Source organism: Galleria mellonella, unplaced genomic scaffold (genome assembly GCF_026898425.1).
Source record: "Galleria mellonella isolate WM207_F2 unplaced genomic scaffold, CSIRO_AGI_GalMel_v1 utg223, whole genome shotgun sequence".
NCBI classification, from domain to species: domain Eukaryota; kingdom Metazoa; phylum Arthropoda; class Insecta; order Lepidoptera; family Pyralidae; genus Galleria; species Galleria mellonella.
In genome coordinates, this window is record NW_026442042.1 from 1819463 (window position 1) to 1843075 (window position 23613).

A 23613-nucleotide genomic window follows, 5' to 3' on the forward strand; every position below is an offset into this window, starting at 1 on the left:
TTAGAAAATTCCATGTTTTAAACTCTTATGTGTAACCTCATATATAAATGTGAATATATATAAATGAATGATGAATTAACTCAAATATTACGAACAAATAAATTCAAAAACCAATCATAAATAACTTTAATATTAGTTAGACACGCCCTATGATGTTCCTAAAACACAGTAGCAATGGCATCTACTACCAGCATTGTTTAGTTTTTGTCCGGCATGTCAATCAAGTGGTCGTTAATCGACTAACTACCGATTGAGTCCGATTGGGACAATAGACGTTATAAAAACCTCCCGATAAAAGAGTAACAAAAACATTTAAGTGTTATTCGAGTTTTGTAATGTTATCAAATAATTGCGTTACTTAATGTCTATCCACAATTGAAGCTACATTAATTATGATATATTATACAATTATATCAACGCAATTGCTACTAAATGACTGTAAATAACATCTATGAGGTTTGAATATAAATAAAAATAACTCCATCATAAATACTTGAAACCAATTGAACACTTGTAATAATAAATTAAAAAAAATTTATGGAACTTAAAATGGCAAACAAGCTAACCCATCTAACGGAAAACGGTAACTGTCGGCTATAGATATTAACATTAGCATAGACATAACAAAATGCACTGCATCGCCCGTGTTACCCTTCAGACGTTGCTATTCCTGAAGACTAAGGTGTTGTCTCTATACTCTGTGATTTCATTAATAATTAGTATTTATTATCTGCTGCCACAATGTTTTGTTTGCTTCAAATGAAAGATTTTAATTGCCATTTTTAAAATTTCTTTTTTATAAACTTTTTTTTATATTAAATACTAACATTTTGGATTTTCCTCTAATTGATATTTATATGCATCCATATATACAATTAAACATTTTATATTAATATTATTAATATTTTTTGTAATACATATTATTTTATTTTAAAAAAGAAATGACGTCAATACGAAAGCAAACGTCGCCTGCAACCTAAAATGAATCACGCCTTAACAGTCTCTATGTATACCAACTTATGTAATAAAAAACTCATATGCCTTATTAAAAAAAAATATCTATACGTACATTAATAAAATATACATTACACCAGACCATAATAATCACGGATCCTTCACTTGTAAAGTTATAATACTGCACTGAACAACCGATTGATAGCTTATGAGATGATGCATACACCATGGGAATGTTAGGTACAAGTAGATTAGTCTGCCCAGTGAGCAATCTTGGAACTCCTTGGTAAGCATTCAGTTAAATGTAGCCAGTTTCATTTATCGTACACGGAATGTGTCCCCTCGCAAGTTCTTCTACGAAGATGTGGCGTAAGCCATTGTTATCGAAATGATATTTCCTGTTAACTTGATGCAGATATTTCATTACAATTACACCATTTTATTTTACTTATAAGATATTTCTATACATATACATATACTTGTATATATATTACTATCATCACAATTATCTTAAATATCCATCATCTCAAAAATCTTTAAACATCCTCGTAAGCAACATACCTGTACACATGTGTATAACAAAAAAAAAATGTCAGGACGAGTTTGTCTAACTTAGAGCAATGTTTTTTTTTTTTTAAATAAATATGTGAGTAACTGATTTATTTATTAACATCCTAGATGTACCCACCCATTCATCCATATGACCGGGACGTTCAAAAATTTACCTATACCTATACCAAATTTAATAACAATAATTTGAGCCTATAAGGCCTTAAGCGCTAACAAACAAACTCACTGTCACATCTGTACAGTACAAAGAACGTTTCTAAATTGATATTGAAATAAAACTAGTTGTTATTGCTGCTAAATTAATTATGTGCACAATTCCAATTTAAACATTGAGATTGTTCTGTATTCATCCTACAATATTTCATCCCACGAATATTTTCTTTCTCCTAAAGTAATATGCTATAAAATTTATTTTTTCATTCCTTAACGCACGAGTATTCCTAGTTCTACCTATTCAGAAATTAATTAAAAGAATTTTCAAAGTGTAAGTAATATATTTAAGATGTGAAGACAAAATGTTATATTAATCACTGTAAAGATCTGAGCAAAAATAATGTAGATATTAAATTATATTTAAGTATCTAAAAATTACCCAATATATTTCTTAACATCCGACGTTTAGGCATATGAATAGTGAATTATGATTTAGGGCTCGTTTATACGCGTACTGGTAGGTATTTTTAGAAAGTCGTTTTTCAAATTAAGCTTCGGGTCCGTCAGTGAATTGAAGAAGAATGTTAGCAAAGCAGCGCGGTGGCTGGCGAACAGTGTCGGGTCGGCTGCAATACACCGTCGCGCCGGCGACTCGGCGGGCGGCGACCGGCGGCCGGCGTCACCTACTTTCTCGACAGCAGCAGCAATGGTGCGGGACGGGGGCGTCGCGGCAGGGCAACCAACAAGCGGAGGCTGCACGCGGCAAGGTCGCCGTGAGGCAAACCACTCGTCGACAGAATTTCTTCGGCTCAGAGACACGCGCATACCAGTCCGGGAGCGGAACGCGGTCGCAATAAAAACACTCGGATATATTTCACGCGTGCGCAACATTATCTGGTCGCTCTCGACTCCGATTACTTAATGCTTCGCAGCTAACTGTACTTGTAGAGAAACAAGATCAGGTTTTTCTTAAGTTCGATGATCGAAGGGGTAGCACTATGTGCTGGTGGCAAGGTAACACAAAAACATTTTTTTTTTTTTGTTAAAAGCTAATGTCTTCAATTGTGATATAATTAATATAGATTCAATTCCTAAAAGTTTAAGATATCGAATACCTAACATTACACTCAAAGCAAATGCACGCGAATTAAGAACCTCTTTTTGACGTCTAAAGGTAGAAATAGCCTTATTATATTCACTAATAGTAGAAATAGCCTTATTACTCGTATATTAACTACGTTATGGGGATTTCCTTTTCCTTAGTTATGATAACTTTATTATCATATAAGACGAGGATAATGAAAATATGTGTTATCTAATCTAACATCAATCCATATTCATGCAACTAATTACTCGATAAGTATCAACTGTATTCCAACATAATACTATTAAATACAATGGGCTAATGGAAATATAATTAACATATATTCGAAACCTATAATGACAGTTCATAGTGGCGCATTTAGGAATCGATTATTATAAAAATAAAATATTATTAATTTTATGGGTTTCTTTCTTTTACTTATAATGTTACCTACAGTTACTGACTATATCAAAATGATATAAAAATACAACTACTTTATATAAATATCAAGAGTCTCATAATTAAACCGGAGATTATTAACGTGCTACTGAACTGCGATTATCTTTAGCAAATATTAAAAGTGTTCGTAATTGCCTTTTGTTTGCTAAGAGAAGATAAACATGAATCCGGCTACAGTGTGAACGGGGATTTCCTTAAAATAGTCAATAGAAACATTATAATCTTGAGATTTTTAAGAGTTACCAAACGAAATCATTAATTCATACTTTTATGTCTTATATGGGTAAATCAATTTGGTTATATCGGTTCTTCGAGCTATGTGACTAGCCTATCGCCACTTTAGCTTTCTTATCCTTCAGACTATGTAGAAGATTATGATTCTTTTGTAGATATCTTCATTTTGAAATTCTGAACATAGCCCTCTCCATAGCTCGCTAAGTACTTTAAAGCTTTTGCATACTTATGCATAATGTGTATGTAAATATATATAATTATGTATTTACCTTAATCATGAATGTAACTTATTTAAAATTAAACAAACACCAATCCTGGTCCTAAAAGTAGAATACCCTGTGTTACGAGGAATTAGGCAACGTATAAATGGGGATACAACCCAGAACACCCAGACCCAAGCCAATTTACAACAGCTCGTTTCTTTAAATGACCTAACCTAAAATTGGGGGGCGGGAGGAATTGTTAGTATTGAGGTGTAATAGCCCCATTGCTAGCAATATAGACACCGCAACATCAGTAGGACGTCTCAATTGATTCGCTGCAATATTGCTAACCTATTGATGTAATTGCTTATATCCATATAGTGGTAAAGTACTGCGCAACAATGTAAAGAATCAAGTATTGTCGTCGTTTAGCTCAAAACGTTAAAGATTTCATTGTGTCGTGAAAACAATGAGTACCGTTGATTGACGAGCCGCCGTCTGGCACGGCTAGCTAATTGAATTAACAGGCAAGAACACAACATGTCCATTAAGTCCCAGAGTTGGTAAATACGAGACACACAGCAATAAGCCCAGTGTATACAGCCTAGCAAGGTTGCTTCTATTGGAACTACGCATGCAATTTTAAGCTCATATCCCTTGGGATTAGAGAATTAAGAATCGCATCTATCAGCTAACAATTTTTTAAAATAAAATATTGTTTTATCTTGTCAGCACGAATTACAACTAAAAATAACTTATGTATTAATTATACAGTAACAAATAAATGATCTTAACACCTTTATAAAACTTGACAATTATAATTGTTGGCCTGCTTTATCATGGATAGTCCACAGTCGTATTACAAAATATTGGAACTTTTGTAACACATAACCCAATTGTGAAAATTCATCATACCATAATTTGTTAGTGGTACAATTACGAGTACCTATTAGACCTATTAATTTATAAACAGGTACTCAAATAGATAATATATTCTCATTATATAGTCTATTTATGGCAATAATGACAAAAAATACAATATTCCATATCATATTACAGAGGTTTATGTTTTTTTTTTAATCTGATATTACAAATGTAATTACTTCCATATTTACGTTATAATCTTACGCGATTGAATATGCATTTGTATATTAATAAAGGCTTTCATTATATGTTACTCACACAAATAACGTGCGAAACGGGATTTGACATTATCAAGACAATTATGTAGGTATTTCATTTGATTTATTATAGCCAAATCGAGTGCGCCTTCTACTTTTGATATTTATCAAGATAATTGAGCACTACGAGTAAAGTATGATTATGAAGCTTAAAATCAATAAGTAGTTTATATATAAATGTAGGTAGTTAAGGTTCTGTGTATAAAACTGCAGAAAATATTAATTGTATAGTTTACAAGTATGTATATTTTTTTGACGTATCTAATATAAAATTGTTGTAATAAAAAGGAAACAATTATAATGAGTATAGTTTTTAATTTTCCAAAAATAAATTGTAATTCCAAGTTACATAAACATCTCAAATATTATACCTATTGTATTTCCAAATACAACTTAGGACCTTTAAGTATCTATCTAAAAGGAGCTTTTAAGAAAAACTAGCAATTAATTAAATCGGATTGAATGATCTGTAATATGATGTCGGTCTATTATTTTCTTTCAATAATCCGTTTTTATAATAAAATATACAGAACAAAATTAAAATTATTATAAGGGAGTGTTCTATCAGTAACACATAACATTTTTGAGTTTTCAATCGAATCAATTACCTAAATCAAAATAAAAGACGAACGCTACTGAGAGTATTAAACCGTATGGGACTCAATAATATTTCAACGTTGCAGTAAGTACCTATATGGAAATTACCGTATACTCAATTGGCCTTCTACGTATATAGATAGTATTTACAGGTCGATGAGTTATATAAAATGTAATCTTATATAAGTTTGAGTCAGATATTAAATGAAATAATGAACTACCATATGGATGCCATCAAGTGGTTGTTAAACATTTAAGTATATATTCTAGTTAATTGCCTCGTTTCTACCCGTAACATTATAGCTATAATAATTTTCAATAAACAGGGAGAGAAGAGGAGAAGATACCATTCAACAGCGCTATAAATAATGCTCGATAAGTATATAAAATTTATAAGCTTTATACTAGAACTATCTGAGAGCTGCAAAAATATTTAGATAATTAAATTTCCTCGTGAGGTACAGGTTAAAACATAACTTGTTAGAAAAGTTTCCATGAGTTAATAGAACATATTTAATATATAACAGAAATATATTGCCTACTTCATTACGATGAGAGGAACCTATAGATGCATATTTAAGTGCAGATGACTTCTCTGAGATAATTTTTATAGGTGAAGATTTAAAGGAATAATCTTTTCCTAATGAAACGTTTTTCGAAAAAGTACATAAAAATTTAAAACTTTCCATGTAAGAGCTCGTATAGGCTTCAAATATTTTTGTCATATTTTAACTGTTTTATTAGATATTATTATTTTTGAAAAAAATTAGCTTTCACCTGTAGAATACTGTTTATTAGTATTTTGATTTTTTCAGTAGGTTATACAACGTACTACTAGTACATTGAGATAACGACCAAACTAACATGTATGCGCTTTGCTTGCTATATATGTCATAATAATAAGTACCATGCAAAATTATATAAAATAATATTTATTTATTTCTTTCTTTAAACTTTAATGCACAATTATATAAGTAAGAGTACATATAGCGTACTTAACACCTAATGACGTTCTCTATCAGTCAACCATGAGGCAAGCAGAAAAATAAGTAGCCGTTGCATTTAATTCTTATATATGTATTGTATTATTAATGTTACTACATATTACATACATACATCCATAAATATATGCAAAAATATACTTACATACGCAAATATATATAATATATGACTATAATTCTAATGATGATAAATTAGAACATCAGATATAAGAAAATAAAGCAGAAAAATACCTTTGACTGAAGCAAAAAGTAGAATTAAAAATTAAAAGAAAGGAATAAAGAAAAAAGTTATTTAAAAAAATGTATTACATGTTTTTTAGGAAGAGAGTCCGTAATTTATATTTAAAGCATTCCAATGTTTAATGACCTGAGTGGCAAAGTAATAAAAAATAAACCCAGTGTGATGAACTGGAATGTAAAGAAGTAGCTTCCTACATGGACTAAGACAACAAGAAATATTGTCCCCATGGAAAATACATTTACATTTAAGATACTCTGGAAAATTTGGATCACATAAAACATAATGAAGAGTAACTACATAGGATACGTATGATTCTACGTTGTCGGATAGGAAGCCATTTGAAAGCGGTATGATGAGATGTGGTCGTAATTACGTAGACCAAAAATAAATCGTATAGAATTACGATACAATTTATTCAAAAGATCTTCATTCATGTGTAACAAACAAACAAATATGTGACTCTCAATCTAGGATCTCCTACGAGGAACCAGACAACGAGAATCTGCATACAAAATTTCGAGACACAAACCAATTTAGAAAAGACCATCTCCTAAAATCACCCGATCTGAAATCGTACACACTTAAGACTTCATTTACACAAAATAAAGTACAAATATTTTCCCAGTTTTTATTGCAGAAACGCTTAATAAATAGAATTTGATATTTCTTAAATTAATAATATAATAATATTACGTTTATATAAAATAAAAATATTCAATCTGAAATTCCCATTTCATATTATTACCTGTGAATATATTGTCCTATTTATTTTGCTCTAACATAAATACTGCAAGTTTATATAAACATTAAGTCAACATATATTCATTGTAAATAGCAGAATCCTCATAATATCTCTTGAGATAAATTAATATATGAAAATAATAAGAATATACCAAGTACATGCCTAATTACCAACTATAAGGATAGGGGTCTTTAGAAAGATTATACAAGGGCGGAGTACTATTTGCCACGCCCTTTCACCTGTTCACGCCGCCTATTTTAACCTCATCAGATTCCACCTTTTCCTCCTATTTATGTGACTTCAATTAAGAAATTATATCTCAAATAAAATATTATATAAGAAAAAATATTTTTAAATAATAATATTTATATTTATGTCGGTTTTAATATAGTTTAATAAAAAAGTAACCAAGTTTTGTTAAAATTATCACAAAAACACTGTCTAAACAAAATGAGTAAAAAATCTAAAGTTTAATCAATTAACCAATTTTTTATTTGAACTACTATTAGACAATACCACTTTAGCAGTCTGTCTTATTATTGAGGTAATTATTCGTTTATTTACATTTTCATTATACTTACAGATTTACAAGGGCAAAGCCGCCAAATACAATTAACACACCATATAGAAAATATATAAAATGAATAGCTAATAAAAGTTGATAACAAACCAGGACTTACAATAAAATATAACCTAAATGTCAAACATACGCTTATTAATTAATTTTAAAAAGTAGAAACGTCTCAATCCGTCTGATGCACATATCGAGCGCGGATACATCTTTATAATGTATTGAGAGAATATTCCCAGAGAACAATAGGTTGAGAGATACCAGATGAATTATTAATAGAGTTAATGAGGCGCGCGCAGCATATCGTGATAGCAGGGTGAGCGGCACGACCTCGCCGCAGACGATAGTGTGCCCACGCAGCCTGATTGTCGCCTGCGAATCCGATACTTTTACAACTCCACACAACTCACAACATGCCTTCAATACATGCCAACTAAAAGCACATGAAAGTGAACAATCATGCGTGTTCACAGTAGGTATACGTAACAATATTAATCTTTACAATATTAATAACTAGCTTTTACCGCGACTCCATCTGCGTGACCGAGAGAAATAGTAGCCTATGTCCTTCTACACTTTATATAGTATGTGTATACCAAATCTCATGATGATTGGTCGTACCGATAAGGAGCTAGGAATTGAAATTGTTGATTCAATATAAGATGCCCTTTTTTTCATAAATACGAGTATAATAATAAAATTGTTTAAGTAATGTAATAAGTAATTAAAGATTATCAATATTATAATAATAAGATAATACTTCATAAGTGCATAATTAAATACACCAATTGGCTGGTCTCCAAACTAGGATAAAACCATTATGAAACACCGAACAACGACCATCTAGGTTGCTATACGCCCAAACTAACCAATACAGAAAATTTCGTATCCTAAGTTTCCCTAATCAATCAAGATCTTTTGCCTCGACTTCAACTCCGGGGGCAACTGCCCCCGGGTCACTGGCTTTAAGGCTCACTTAATATTAGGTAAGACATGACCTCTTTGTTGTTTATGTGTGGAGGTGTTAGAGTAAAACGTCTTCTTCTCTTTTCCGGTTATTTTCTTTGTAAATTAACCCGGGATACCGATATAGAGGTCACCACTTTATGTATCTATACGTTAATTTTTTATCATGAAGTGATGAGAATATGTAGAGGACGCAAAGAAAGTAGGTATGTATGTCAAGATAAAAACGAGTTGCATTCTGTGATCTCGACTTACGATGAAAAAAAAATCGTAGGATTAAAGCATATAGTCTTAATATAATATCGCTAGAAAAAACCCGGTAAATTTTGCATAACAAAACATGTTAACAATAAGGGAAACAGGCACAAGAGGTGATAAACAAAGTACTATATATCACGGTAAAAAAAGTGCAATTTCACATAAAATCCTATACAAACCATCTGGCCAGCTAAATAATTCGTATATATAATTCTCTTATGTGGAAGAACCATGACCAGTAATGGACCATTAATAGATTATTATGGTAGATAGTGTTTTTTTTTTCTGTATCTGATACACCTGAGAAAAAAACAAAATAAAAATCAAATTAAAACAAAAAAAAAGCTTGTAAAAATGTAATTCCAAATGCACAGTAAATAGGTTTGTAGAGCACTATGCTAGTTCTGCAGTGTGTCAAAATATTTATAGTACGGAATACAACATGTAACGTAACGTAATGTTATTAACGTGTGCACGTTAATGTAAACCGACCAAGTAAGAGATGCTTTATTGAGATCCTGTGACGAAAATTTTAATGTTTATTTGCCAATTAATTCTTACTACTAAATTACTAAAAGTAAATATAGATGTCCATTATTTTATTTTATTAATAGTGACAAAATTAATTAATGCTTAATTGAATAATAAAATAAAATATATCCTTTTTACGTCATTTAAAAATATTCGTGAATGACTATTATATTACGACATCTTGATTATGATTATGACAATTGACTTATATCTGATCTTATGTATGATAAAATTATTTTTGAAATATGTATAATGTAGTTGTAAATATACCTTTAATATGTTGATCGGAGTTATGTTCATTCATATATCATATATATTCTAAAATATCTATGATATATGAAATATTTAATTTATTATTAGGAATTTTTTGCAACAGGCTTTACCATCTGTTCTTTTCAGCTGAAACCGCCTTCGAAATATCATAAAGAAATATCGGCGTTAGTATCAGTTTACTGATATGACCTTTAAACCATATTTATTTCTGTATCTGATTTTGATTTAGGTAATATAGTAAAACAAATATGAAACAAAATATTTATTTATCGAATGCTATAATATCTACGTATACGTAGGTATTCATTTGTGTTACTCAACTATATAAACACGGATTGATTGCGCCCGTCGCGCCCCGTTGTAGGCAGTGACTGTGATAAGAGGGGTCGCCGACTATTCATTCAAGTTGTAATTAAATAAAATGAATGACTACTGAGTCGACCTCCTTACGCGGCAATTTACTTACCAATTAGCAGATTATGCCATAAAATATATATACCCGAAAATTGGGGTTCATCTCACAATAATTAATATTAATTATAAGTGTATTCTACACTGACAGATAAAAAAAATCTTTAAGTTCCAAATATTGATCGCAATGTCTTTTGTTAAAGGTCATCTATATGTCTAATAGTTTATTAAACATATTATATCCATATTAATATTATTAGAACACAATTTTTTCTGTTATAAAACAGTTGTTACAGTTTGAAGGGTTAAAAACCCTGGGTGATAATTGTATGGTAATCCCGCCTGCGCTATCGATATACATTGGCAGGGTACCAGTGAAGGATGATAGATGATGATGAAGCAGGTCAGTTGGCCCATCGTAACAAATTTAACAAAAAATAAAGAATATATTTCTAGCAATGAGATTGCTAATCTCTATTACTAACAATCCCTTCTTCCCCCAGTTTGAAGTTTAGGATATGGCAATGAAATTATAGGGTAAAGAGGCATAACGTCTTAGTCCTCAGGAATGGCAACGCATAAAGGGTATCACGGGCGTCACAGTATATTCTCTTATATCTATGGTACTGTTTATATCTATAGACAGTTACCACTTTCCGTAAGGCGAAACATCAGCTTGTATTGCCATTCCAAGTTGCATAAAAAAAATAGTTTTTTATATACACATCCACAAAAAAGGTTTCATAATATTTGACCGGTTTCGCCATTTAGGGCATTTTCAAAGTTTAATTGTAACATAAGTGTATTACTAGTATGGTAGGTATTAATAATCAGTTATCTAATAATATCAAATATATACAGAGTTCCGCCAAGTGCCAACAATCACGGCTAATAATAATATATTTAATTAAATCTAACTATAAGTTTCTACTACGATATATTATACTATAACATACTACAAGAGTATTAATATCTATACACATTAAATAAAATTAAATACTATAATACAGGCGGATCAATAATGTCATACTATGAGTAATATTTCCTTTTAATGTAAATGAATCTTAAAATATTTTTTTTAAGGAAAGTGAGGAAACCATAGGCGAGATGAAAAGGCAGACCAGTTAACCCATCGTGATTAATACACCAGGAATTCAGCACAGTATAGGTCGATCTGACAGTATATAGACAGTATATAATATAACTAGCGATCCAACCCAGGGAGAACCACGTGGAGGTTGATGACAGGGTATATTACTAGGGTTTGGTAGTCCACATTACCAACAATCCCTTTTCCCCCACCTCACAATATTATCAACATCTATGACTAAATAAGTCCAGTCAGAATTCGAGTCATTATTGGTAAATAACTTATACATAATGCAAATAAACGCCTTTTATAAATACGAGTAATATTTTACCTGTATTCACTTGAAACCTAATCAGAAATAGGTATAATAACGTCATCGTGTATGAGTTGACAATATTGGTATGCAGCGATAATCAATAGGCAATTAAGATAATACAATATAGAAGAAAACAATCATTTCCCCAGTACAACGATCTGATAAATAAATTCTTTAAATAGTTGGACTTATTGTCGATAAGTAGTTGTAAACTCGTAAGTAATAACGTAACAAAGAAGCTTTGCGCCGCGTCATCGATAAGGTATCCCTTTTGTTGTCATACTTTCACAATATTTACGTATCTTTGTCAGAAATTGTATCATTTTTATTTTGTTATCAACTTCAATGAAGTACTTATGTATCTGATGAAACATGATGATTAGGAGCGCATTAGCCAACATCAATGGACTTTGTCAAGACTCAATTGGTTTTATCCTATTAAATAATAATTGCCAATGCATAAGTTAATTTAACACGATAAGGAAATAAATTTAGTTAAAGGTAAAGAATACAACTGAAAGCAACTGCTCGTTTGCATCATATCCAAAGACTACAATTACTAATTGCAATAAGCTACAGTTACCATTTTCCATTAGATGACAGCTCATTCACTATTCCGTGCTATAAAAAAATGTCTTTTAGCTGGTAAAAGAATCCCTATCCTTGACAGTATATAACGATATCTAAACAAACAATTAGGCTGAAAGGTGTCAGTAAATCTACAGATACTTAAAGCTAAACGAAAGGAAATCTTGAAAGTTGTCTTAAGTGTAGACACATTCATCTAAGTCAAATTTAACTACCGAACTAATATCTCTTTTACTGGGATTCTGAGACAGATGTGAGACGGAGCTCGTAAATGTGCCCCTTATGGGTATTAATTGCTTAGTGCAAGACAACACCAACTGAACACTTGAACACAAGCAAGTTAACTTTAATTAGCAACGCGGCTAAACTCTGTTCGTGAGAAATACATGCGAAATTGTCGTTATGTTACCCTGCCTCTATCTTGTAACGTAAGGTTATCTTCGTTTCACTTACCATTAATTAAAAGTGTCTGTAGTTACCTACGGTATAAGAAAACAACCGACTGATACATATATAGAAATAATAGATAGCGGATCCCAAAATAACTGGAATAATGCTGGAACACAGATAAGAAACAAATAAGTTTTTTTTATTTAGTAATCAAATCGCATAAATGAAACTCATAAAACGTATGAATTGATCTTTTAAAAACATTTTTTTTCTATTATTGCGTAAAGGTAATTTGAATCCCTACTATCAGTAACTATTCTACGATTCGCAGAACAATTATTAGAAACGCAAATAACCTCCGTTTATTAGGTTTAATACTCAACTTGCATACCTAAATGAAACTCACAAAACACGTGCGAGTTGGTAATTTTTAAACCCTATTTTAGAACTAAAAATATATTATATGTATATTTATATTTATTTATAAGAAACTACATCCTTTGACTGTCACTTTCTGTTGGTTGTTGGATCAATTTCCACATACTACATGTATTCTCGAGTATGTATGTATGAGTCTGGGCGTATTTTATATATTACATATGTATATGTAAATATTTACAATACAACAACTATTTCAAAATGTCTATTTTAAAAGCTAGTATATATAATATACTAGCTTTTACCCACGTCTTCGTCCACGCGACCGAAGCATAGCTACTCGGCAAGATAAAAAGTAACTTATATTCTACTCCATCCCATATAGTACGTATATACCAAATGCCATAGTAATTGGTTAAGCCGTTAAGGTGCTATAAGGTAACAAACAAACAAACTTACTTTCACATTTATAATATTAGTAAGGTTACTTACTATCCATGTTTACAGGTGCTTGCTTAGTTTGGACACTAAATGGCACTGTTTAATTTATCCAGAGCTGCTTTATTTGTTAAAAAATTGCTCATCATTGACATTACATTTGCATAGCTGTATTTATGAATAAACTCTTCAGTTCCCTATTGCAAATTGTTTGTATTTAGCAATTATCCAATAATGCCTATTACATCGTGTTCTGATTATAACATATTATAAACATCCGTATATATGTTGTTATGATAATAAAAAAATATGCGCCATGCGATAATGTGCGCCCTAAAAGTGCAAGTATTAGTCCGAAAGTCAGCTGAGTCATAAGTTCTATACACATTTCGCTGAAAATGATGAAACATGTTGTCGTCATATGATGATTTCAAATGAAGCGTTATCCTATTAGTATTATAGTTAAATGCGAAAGTTTATAAGGATTGGATGTATGTTTGTTGCTCTTTTACATAAAAACTACTAAAGAGATTTGTTTGAAATTTGGTGCACGGATAGGTTATATCCTGACTTAGCACGAAAGAACTTTATATACTAATTAACGCGGGTAAACCCGCAGGATATAACTAGCAAGGAATAAATATAATTATATTAAATACTCGAGTAATTGTCATATTTATTTTCTATCGATATTTTATAATAGATAATAATAATAATAAATTTATATTGAAAATTAAATAAAATTTTAGTTTATTTCATCCGTCAGATGTTGTTCCGTTGTTCTATTTTCCATTTTTTCCTCTAAAAACCTTCATCGTATTACATCACAAACACTTTAAAAAATGCCAAATTAGACCTCGTTCTATAGTGGCGCGTTTACCAGATATGTGATATATCACATTAAAATACTACGATTACAAAATTTAAACAAATACATAGAAATCTTAAATGGAAAAAATGAAACCTTAAAATAATTTCATAAAAAAAATAACATTTTTATTAATACATAATCATTAATGAAATCGAAATCATAAACATCGTTTTAAGATAATCTTTCGCCTATGAATTCTGAGTTCGGTTGAACTAAACGTATTTTTTTCAAAGAAAATATGTTCTATGGGTATAAAAAAATTTGAGTTTACCATTTTAATTCGGAATGGAGGCTGAACTTTTTTGTATGATTATTTTATTACCATTATTTTGTTTAATTCCGCTACAATTAGGATGTGTACGCCAACACTTGAAAATTTACTACTATTGTTATTACCAGAAATTGTACTATCCTCCACATGAGTCATTAACCTTATTTTTTTTTATTTTCTTTATAAATTTTCAATTTATTTATTTATACTTTATTGTAGACAAAATTTACATTGTTATAATTTATATTAAATAAGGATATACAACAGACGAGCTTAATTCTGTAAGAGTTCTCTTCCAGCACACTTTGAGTGGAAAGTGAATTCATATTTCTTTGAAAAAACATTTACAATTTTACTGCTAAACTACTTAAAAGGGTTGTCAATTATTTCAAATTCACTCTGTATATTATAGTTACGAAAAATAACTAATAAATATTTAAATTACAACTACACATTATTTTTATCTGCAATACACTTGCGGTTTGCCTACCACACTTTGTATATCAAAAGGCCTAATATTGTAATAAAATAAATAAAGAGAAACCTGGTTAAATGAGTCCTGAATATAAGGGTGTTGCTTAATAACCTAAATAAGTAGAACACTTTATAAAAATACAAAAATTATGGTACATAACATAAAATCTTAAAATGTTAATATTACAGGCGTTCATAGGGTACAGTAACTGCTTACCATCAAATGAACAGTATATTTGTTTGCCACCTTAATGGTATAGGAAAAAAAATCTCAGTGCGAGGTAAGCACCGTGCTCACCCTGAAGAAGACTTCCGGATAAAGACAAAACAATTGTTGGAAACAACAACATAGTGAATTCATAAATTATCGTTATACATACATATATACATATAATATGTGTGTGTATCTATATATGTAATTAAACACAGATATACTTGTAGAATTTAAAATCTAAATGTGAGAAATTTAGATTTTTACCCCGATGTTAACCTTACTCCCTCCAAGAGTAGCGGCTCGAAACAAAAAGTCAAAAGAAAACAACTCCCTCTAAATACAAATTAAGTACTTACAGAGAATTCTGTGTAATCATTTCTTTCCATGCAAACATTCTCTTTCCGTGCATTGATTTTAGTTATATAACCAAAAACAATATTTGTATGGGATTGACCCTATACCTACTTAAAAAATTATCAAAATCGGTGCACTACTGACAAAGATACCACGTAATGTAAACATAAAAAATACAGTCGATTTGAAAATCTCCTCTCTGGTTGAAAAGTACATAGAGATAAGTTGCAAGCAAATGGTAGTACAAAGTAATATAATAATTTTAAAATATTTATGCATTTTTAATTAAAAATATTACTAATAAGTTATCTATTGTACCAAGTGGTAATAATACGCATAACAATAATTGATAACCAGAATAACATTGTATTTTAGCTATGCCTAGTTTGATCTATTATATTATGAACCCTTATCATAAATAATATACGACATTCCGCGATAGATACTTGCATGGAAAAATACGTTTCAAAATAACGATACCAATTTTAATAAATATAACATTAGTAAAATGTATAAAGGAAGAATAAATAATAATGTTTAAATTAGTCTAAACAAATTTAAAAATTATTATTCATTCTATTTCCTATTTTTAATTTTCTTTCAATATATTAAAAAATAGGAATTAGAAATACGTGTCAAATTAGGATATTATTTTCATTAAAATCATAAATTACTAGAAAGTTTATTATAAACCATCAGTATCCACTAATTCCTTGTACGTAATAGTAAATACCTATGGATCGGAAGTGATTGTAATTTTCCTTTATACTTCAGCTTCAGACTCTATTCAGCTTCGATAATAATAATTAAGTCCTGATTACCATTAGACTACCAATAATTATAATTCATCAAACAAATGTAACTAAGAACTATCCCGATTGGGGGCAAAATTATTAATAATGTGGTCTAACACCTCCATTACTAGCAATATATCCTATCAGGTCGACCTCCACGGGATACCCTCTAAAAACCATCGTGGTTAAATTAATTGATCTGATTGAAGATAGAAGATCTTCACCTATAATTCCTCACTGGTGCCCCGCCAGCGTATCCTATAGCGCAAGCGGGTTTACTATTCCATTTTCATCCATTAATAATTAAAATTATTTTGGAAAAAAAACTACTTCAGTTGTGACAAAACCAGTTATTTTAATTTAAAAACTAAACTGATTTTTATAAAATTTCTATAAGACCAATATGTAAGTATATCCTTTCAGACGAAAAAAAAACGAACACAGCAAAAAAAAACGAGCAGAATTGAGAATCTCATTCTTTTTGAAGTAGTTTGAAAAACTATCCAGATTAAAGTAGCATTTACATACAAAAGGAAATTAAATTTATATAACCGTATGGGTAGTTGTCGCTACATACAGAAAAAAAAGAACAAATTTCAAACTTACAAGTATAAAAAAGTTCTATAAACATCAGGGTTTAAAGATAAATCATGCCCTTCCCGAGATTGGTTGTTTGTTTAAGCTGACTTCCGATTTCGTAATGCTTAGGTCACAATACATCGATTGTCCTTTAACGCATTATCAATAATTAAAAGTTTATAAATAATTATTTTTAAGATAAACTACAAATGTTGTTTAGTAGGTACTCACATATTATACTACTACCACATAATGTTGCACAATATCCTTTTATATTTTATTATTTTCTATCAAATTAATTAAGTTTGTTAATTTAACGATATTTTTATGTATATTTTGTGCATTATGTTCATCTGCATAAAAGCGGTTTTGATTATTTACTGTTATTGAAAGATCAAAGAAACTTCACTACTGGTAATTTCAACTAGGTAATAAATAAAATTATCTTAAAATAATAATATTACAAATGAATTTTCCTTTCATAGTTTTCCAGATGTCTCAAAAATTTATACAACAAATTATTCCAGCAATTTATTATGACTAAATTAAAATTATATCTAAGGGCGAAGTTGACAGACTCCGGAACCGGCATGCATACATAAGACAAGTTATGAGAAAGTTGACAATACCAGAGATGTATATAAAAATAGAGGTCATTGGCTCTCTATCATTTTTATCTACCCCATAAGGGACTAGGCGAGAAGATAATTAAAATAAACTTATATAAATGATGGCAATAATTATCTACTATATTTTAATGCTTGAATTTCAATCCAATGCTATAATTTTCATAACACATTAATAGGCTTTATTTCATATTATAAATAATATTCATTATATTGGTTTAATATTTTAATTATTATGCATGCGAGTAGTAATATAACTATGTGGTTAAAAATATTGTTTCCATAATTAAAATATTTTTAAATTTTATTAAGTATTTGCAAATAACATAAACAAATTTAATATATGGATAACAAAACATCGGTTTGTGTTACTTATTTATATTATCTACGCAATACCTAACCAAATCTAAGAAATATAGAATAGAACAAACTGGAATAAAATGGTTCATACCTACCTAATAAACATAAAAAAGATAATGAACTGTGTGAAAGATAATGTGGCCATAGTGGGAGTGACTGCTGAAATGACTGTGAATTGAGATGAATGGAAGAGGAAAATATAGTACACCGAGCCCAATAATTGGGATAAAGTAAGTAGACGGTTATAATTTAATACACACAATTTTCTTTACTAATAATAAATAATTCTTTACAAATTCCAACTTCTTCATCACTTGAACCCGCTAGATACTTATAGTACAACTTTACTTACTTATTTTTTTATTTTAGGTCCCAATCCTTAGGTATTTTAAATTTTACCAACATTATACCGTACTATTCAAATTGTTAACATCATGACAAACAAACTTTTATAATAGTTAATCTAATGTTTACTTTGAAAGTACTTTCATGATTTGATTTATATGTTGATAGCTTTCTAAATTTATTCAACAAGTATGATAAGTAGGGTTCGTATCATACATTGTAAAGCAATATGTGGCATGCAGTAGATGGATATCGTGTTAGAGTTACCACACCATCAACTGGTTTTCATAGTAGCTTAGATACTAATTTGCCCTTTTCATACTAGGCCTACACTCTGTTATTATATATTAAGTATATATTATGGTTTTAACTATATGTATTAGTATTAAGTATACCCCGCAAACATATACATATAAATTGGTTATATGTATGGCCTTATCTTTATTCATAGATAACATAAAACTAGGTATATTCTTAGAATTCAATAGGCATAAACTATGATGCCTCTTAAATATTAAGAAGTTCATTAATTAAAATTCTATCTAAAGTATACATCAAATATATAAATATTATAAGAAACAAAATAACATTTCACATGATTAATGGAAGCAGTATAGGCAACTAGGATGTAATTTATTTGCCCGTAGCAGGCGTTTTCGCAGTTATTAATTTTCTAGTAGTTTTATAGGCGACAAATTTTTTCTCGAATACACTTAATTAAAATAATATATTGCTTTTCATTATAGAAGACTTGAAATTTTATTTGACAAATTCATCATTATTCAACAAGCTCCAACATAACGAGGTTACATCAACTCAAGTGCCTACTCGCGTACTTACAGTATACGTGTACGAGTAGTTTCAACTTGTTTTGTTGCTATGCTATGTAACTTTCTAATATAATATACTCATAATCAAAATAATTTAAAAAGTAGCCACATTTTTATATCACATTAATAAATAAATGAACCACCCGCTTAGGTATGGAATTTAATTAACAAATATTAAACTTACCTTTAAATTCAGATCGCGACGTCCCTCCGTACCGTTAAAAATATTAACTTCACTTGCGATGCACTATTGAAGAAGTTAAGTTACTTCAAATAATAAAGATAAAAGCACCTTCTGAATTATTAATGAGTCGGCTAAAACCCGCGATAAATTTTTTAATGGTCATTCAAATTTTTTTTGCGTATAGTATTGTTTATTGATGGATTTCACGTGAGTGTCAAACGTAGTGTCGGGAGTGTAACTTGTGTCGCAGGTACACAGGCTGACGGCGGCAAGGCAGCGCGTGCACTGAGCAGCGAAATGAGTCGAGCTCGGCCCGTGGCCGGTGGCGCCGCAGCCGGCCGCCGCGAGACTCTGCCCCGCGCGGGCGCCGGACCTGTTCTTCGCAGCCTCCCGTACCACCAGTCCGCTGGCTTGCACCACGCTACATGCAACCTACGATGCACAGCAACCCACGACCCGCGATCATGAACAATAGATGCAGTCGCAGACCACACACGCGCTTACCATTCGCTTAGTTACAATTATCAACGTCACTTTTGACACTTATTAATGATATTGTTAAGACGACTAATAATATAGACACACTTCTTATTTAATAACGTACCTATGTTTTCGTTCCGATACTCACTTTAAACAAAATTTAAAAATTGATATGCGGTAGATATCTTTACCTGTACATTAAACATTATCTTTCTGATCTTAGAACATCACATTCGTAGCACAGCGCGGTACAGAAAGCTACGCGGTAAAAATGTACTCTTTACACTGAGCACATGAAACAGGCTTAAAAAATGTCAAATTGAACACATACCTACTAATGGGTGAAGCGTATATTCTTAGAATATATAAATTGTGACGAAAATGGACATAACACGAAACCCTAACATAATATTCATGAAACTGAAAACAACCATTTTTTCGAGGACTATGGCAGAAAATATTTTTTAGAAATTATATTCAGTTTGAATTTAAAGATTTCAATTATTAATATTATTTTGATGAGCATATTTCTGTTTCAAATATTACTATGTCATTGCTAGATTTCAATTTAATGATATTGGTATACTTTCCTTTATACTCTATAACCTAACATACCTTCATATATCGGATTACTATCTTCCCTTTGAATTACTTTGTTTTCTTTTATATGCAACTTAAAATTGCAAACAAGCTGTCGGCCCACTTAATGAAAAGTGGTAACCGTCGATTATAGACATGAACAGTACCATGGACATAACAGAGTATATTGATTCGCTCATGATACCCTCCATACGTAGCCATAACCGAGGGCTAAGGTGTTATGCCTCTGTACCCTGTAAATGCAATGTTCTGTCACTATTACCACATTGATTAAATTGTTGGTTCATCCTAACAGTTTTTCTGTTCTCTTTTCTTCAATGATATTTATTATTTATTATAATATTCATTAATGCATATAAAAACTCCAGGTAAAGCTTTGGAGTTTTTATATGCATTATTTTTAGAAATTATTTATTCATTAGAAAACTAAAGTTAGACGCAACATATTAGAATCCGGAATAAACAATCTGCAAAAGAAAAAATAAATTAAAAAAAAAAAATATTGCGAGCAATAAAACCCGAAGGACCAAGAAGCTAAATTGACCATATACCGGCTACGCAGGTCACGTTGAAGTAATTAAACAAATTCAAACGGCCTAAGCCGAGGGAACAGATATAAACTTTATCTTGGACGTTACACTTTGTGACGTGACTATCTACTAGATAACTAAAATATGTTTACGTCATCTGATAATAATATTATGATTCATTCCGGATTTCCGAAGTAGACTATTTACAATTGAAAGTAAACATACACAAGGATACGAATATTAATTAAAAAGATAACTAGTATATAAAAAAAATTCAACAAAATCTGGTTAAACCAATACTTCTAATTCAACTATGTCTAATTTACTACCTTTATTCTTATTTATAACTATATTTCGAACATGCCTACAGAATATTCGTTTTTCTCTCCTGCATTGAAATAGATATTTAGTTCAACATCTGTCGTAAAATGAATCATGGCATGACGATGACGATGATCAGACATGTCTGCAGAGGTGTAGGCAAAACAAAATTACTTCACGAACGCAGAAGTTATTGTACACTCATGAATTCACGAAACAAAGGAAATGGGCATTATCTATGTATATAGGTATTAGTATAAGATTACCTGCACCTTGATATAATTTTCTATCGATGATAGCGCGTGAGTCTGTCACAGCACAGCTGAAAATCCTAATCAATTTCGCTTTTCTACGGAACAGATAACGTATTTTACGTCATGCATGCTAATAAACACCGAGATACGAGTATATATTTACATCTAAATTAATGTAACGGTATTTTTATTTTGCTCTTATAAAAAAATAAGTTAATTATATCCATAATTTTTCTATTCATCATATGAACAGAAAAGCTAATACATAAATTTATTAATGAAATAGATATTGCACCATAAAAAAAATGTTCAATCGTGACTAAATTTGGTAGGTACTATTGATTTGTAATCTCACTATTCTTATTTTAAAACGAATGAAACGCACCAATAGAAGACGGGATGATTCATAGCATAGACGTAGTAGATATAAAGTACTCATAAACACATAAAAATAATAATAGAATTTAGAACGCGGAATCTTAAATCAAATCTAGAAGTGTAGATAAAAAGAGCAGGAGTTTGATTCACAAAAAGAACTGTCGTTACAAAAATTATATAAAACTAACTCGAGAGTACACCTTATCGATTGCAAAAAGAAATACTAAAATCGGTGTAGAATTCGTGAATACATCTAAATAACACGAATACAACTAATTAATAACTTCCTTTTAACTGTCGTTTAAAATATATGATAATTCATTTAATAATAATGGTGTGTAGAAAAATATTAAAAATATATGATAATATTAATTATGTAAGTATAAAGAGAAAAATAAAATTTCCATAAGTGATTTTTATTTCAATCTATACTTAAGTGCATAATTATACAAAGCATGATATCTAGTGATTTAACCTAACCTAGAATTAACCCAGTTTCCGGTTTTTGTTAGTTTTGTTTCTTTATTGTCGTCAACGTCCATTTATTTCGCACGATCATGTAAATAAAATAAATTACTCAACAATCTTGGATTAGTACCAACTATCCCGGAAATATATATAAATCTTCGGACTACAAGGATTATCTTAATGTAATAAGTATCATAAGAATACATCTTTGTCATAAAATTGTAATATTTAATACAAACAGTTGATTTCAGTTTTAATAAGCGAGATTTTACTTTGCTAAATAAAAGAGTGGCTTCAATCATGACAAAAATAATATGAGACCAATACGGGAGCAAATCCCATCGATTGCAATAAGATTTTTAATAATACTTAAAATGACAAACAAGTTAACGGCCTGCTTGATGTAGTGACTGTCGTGTACTATGACATGAATAACATTATGGATATCAAACAATATACTGTGATATTGTATTAAACAATATACTATGATGTAAGTACATCTCATGTGTGGCCATTCCTGAGGACTATAATTTTATGCTTCCATAGATACCCTATTTATTTATCAAAATTGGTTTAAATAAATAAAAACAATGAGAGAAACTGAAATTTTTAAATTACCTCCATTCAGAAATCAACCTAACCATCTTTAATGTATGAAATACTATACACTACTGCTACAAATAAATAAATATATTATTACTATTTACAGCATCATACGGGTCGATCAAAAAGAAGACCTCATTTACGTTACATTTCACCTATTAACTACTAAACTACAAACGTCGTTAATAAACCTAGTGATGTGCCGAAAATGAACAAGAGTTCTGATTAAAAAAGATAATAAAACAATAAAGAATCTGACGTGTACTGAAAATGTACCTACTTACTGCGTTCAATTTAGTTCAGATAATAATGTCTTTGTTAATCAGTTTTAAATAATGTTATGCAATAGTACCGCAATTGTTCTAGTTTTTATATTTTATTATAATTTTGTGTAATATTATGTAAAACTTATTCTTCATAGCAAATCATATCTACAATTCAATTAGAT

General features: G+C 30.2%; 1 protein-coding gene across 1 annotated transcript in view; it reads right to left on the reverse strand.

The window, feature by feature from the left end:
- The window catches only part of LOC113517643 (BMP-binding endothelial regulator protein), a 70910-nt gene extending 51024 nt beyond the window's left edge, over positions 1 to 19886 (reverse strand). Inside the window, exon 1 of the mRNA XM_026902396.3 lies at positions 19532 to 19886. The gene's annotated coding sequence lies outside the window, so the exon portion shown is untranslated. The remainder of the gene's footprint in view (positions 1 to 19531) is intronic.
- Positions 19887 to 23613: the final 3727 nt, after the last annotated feature.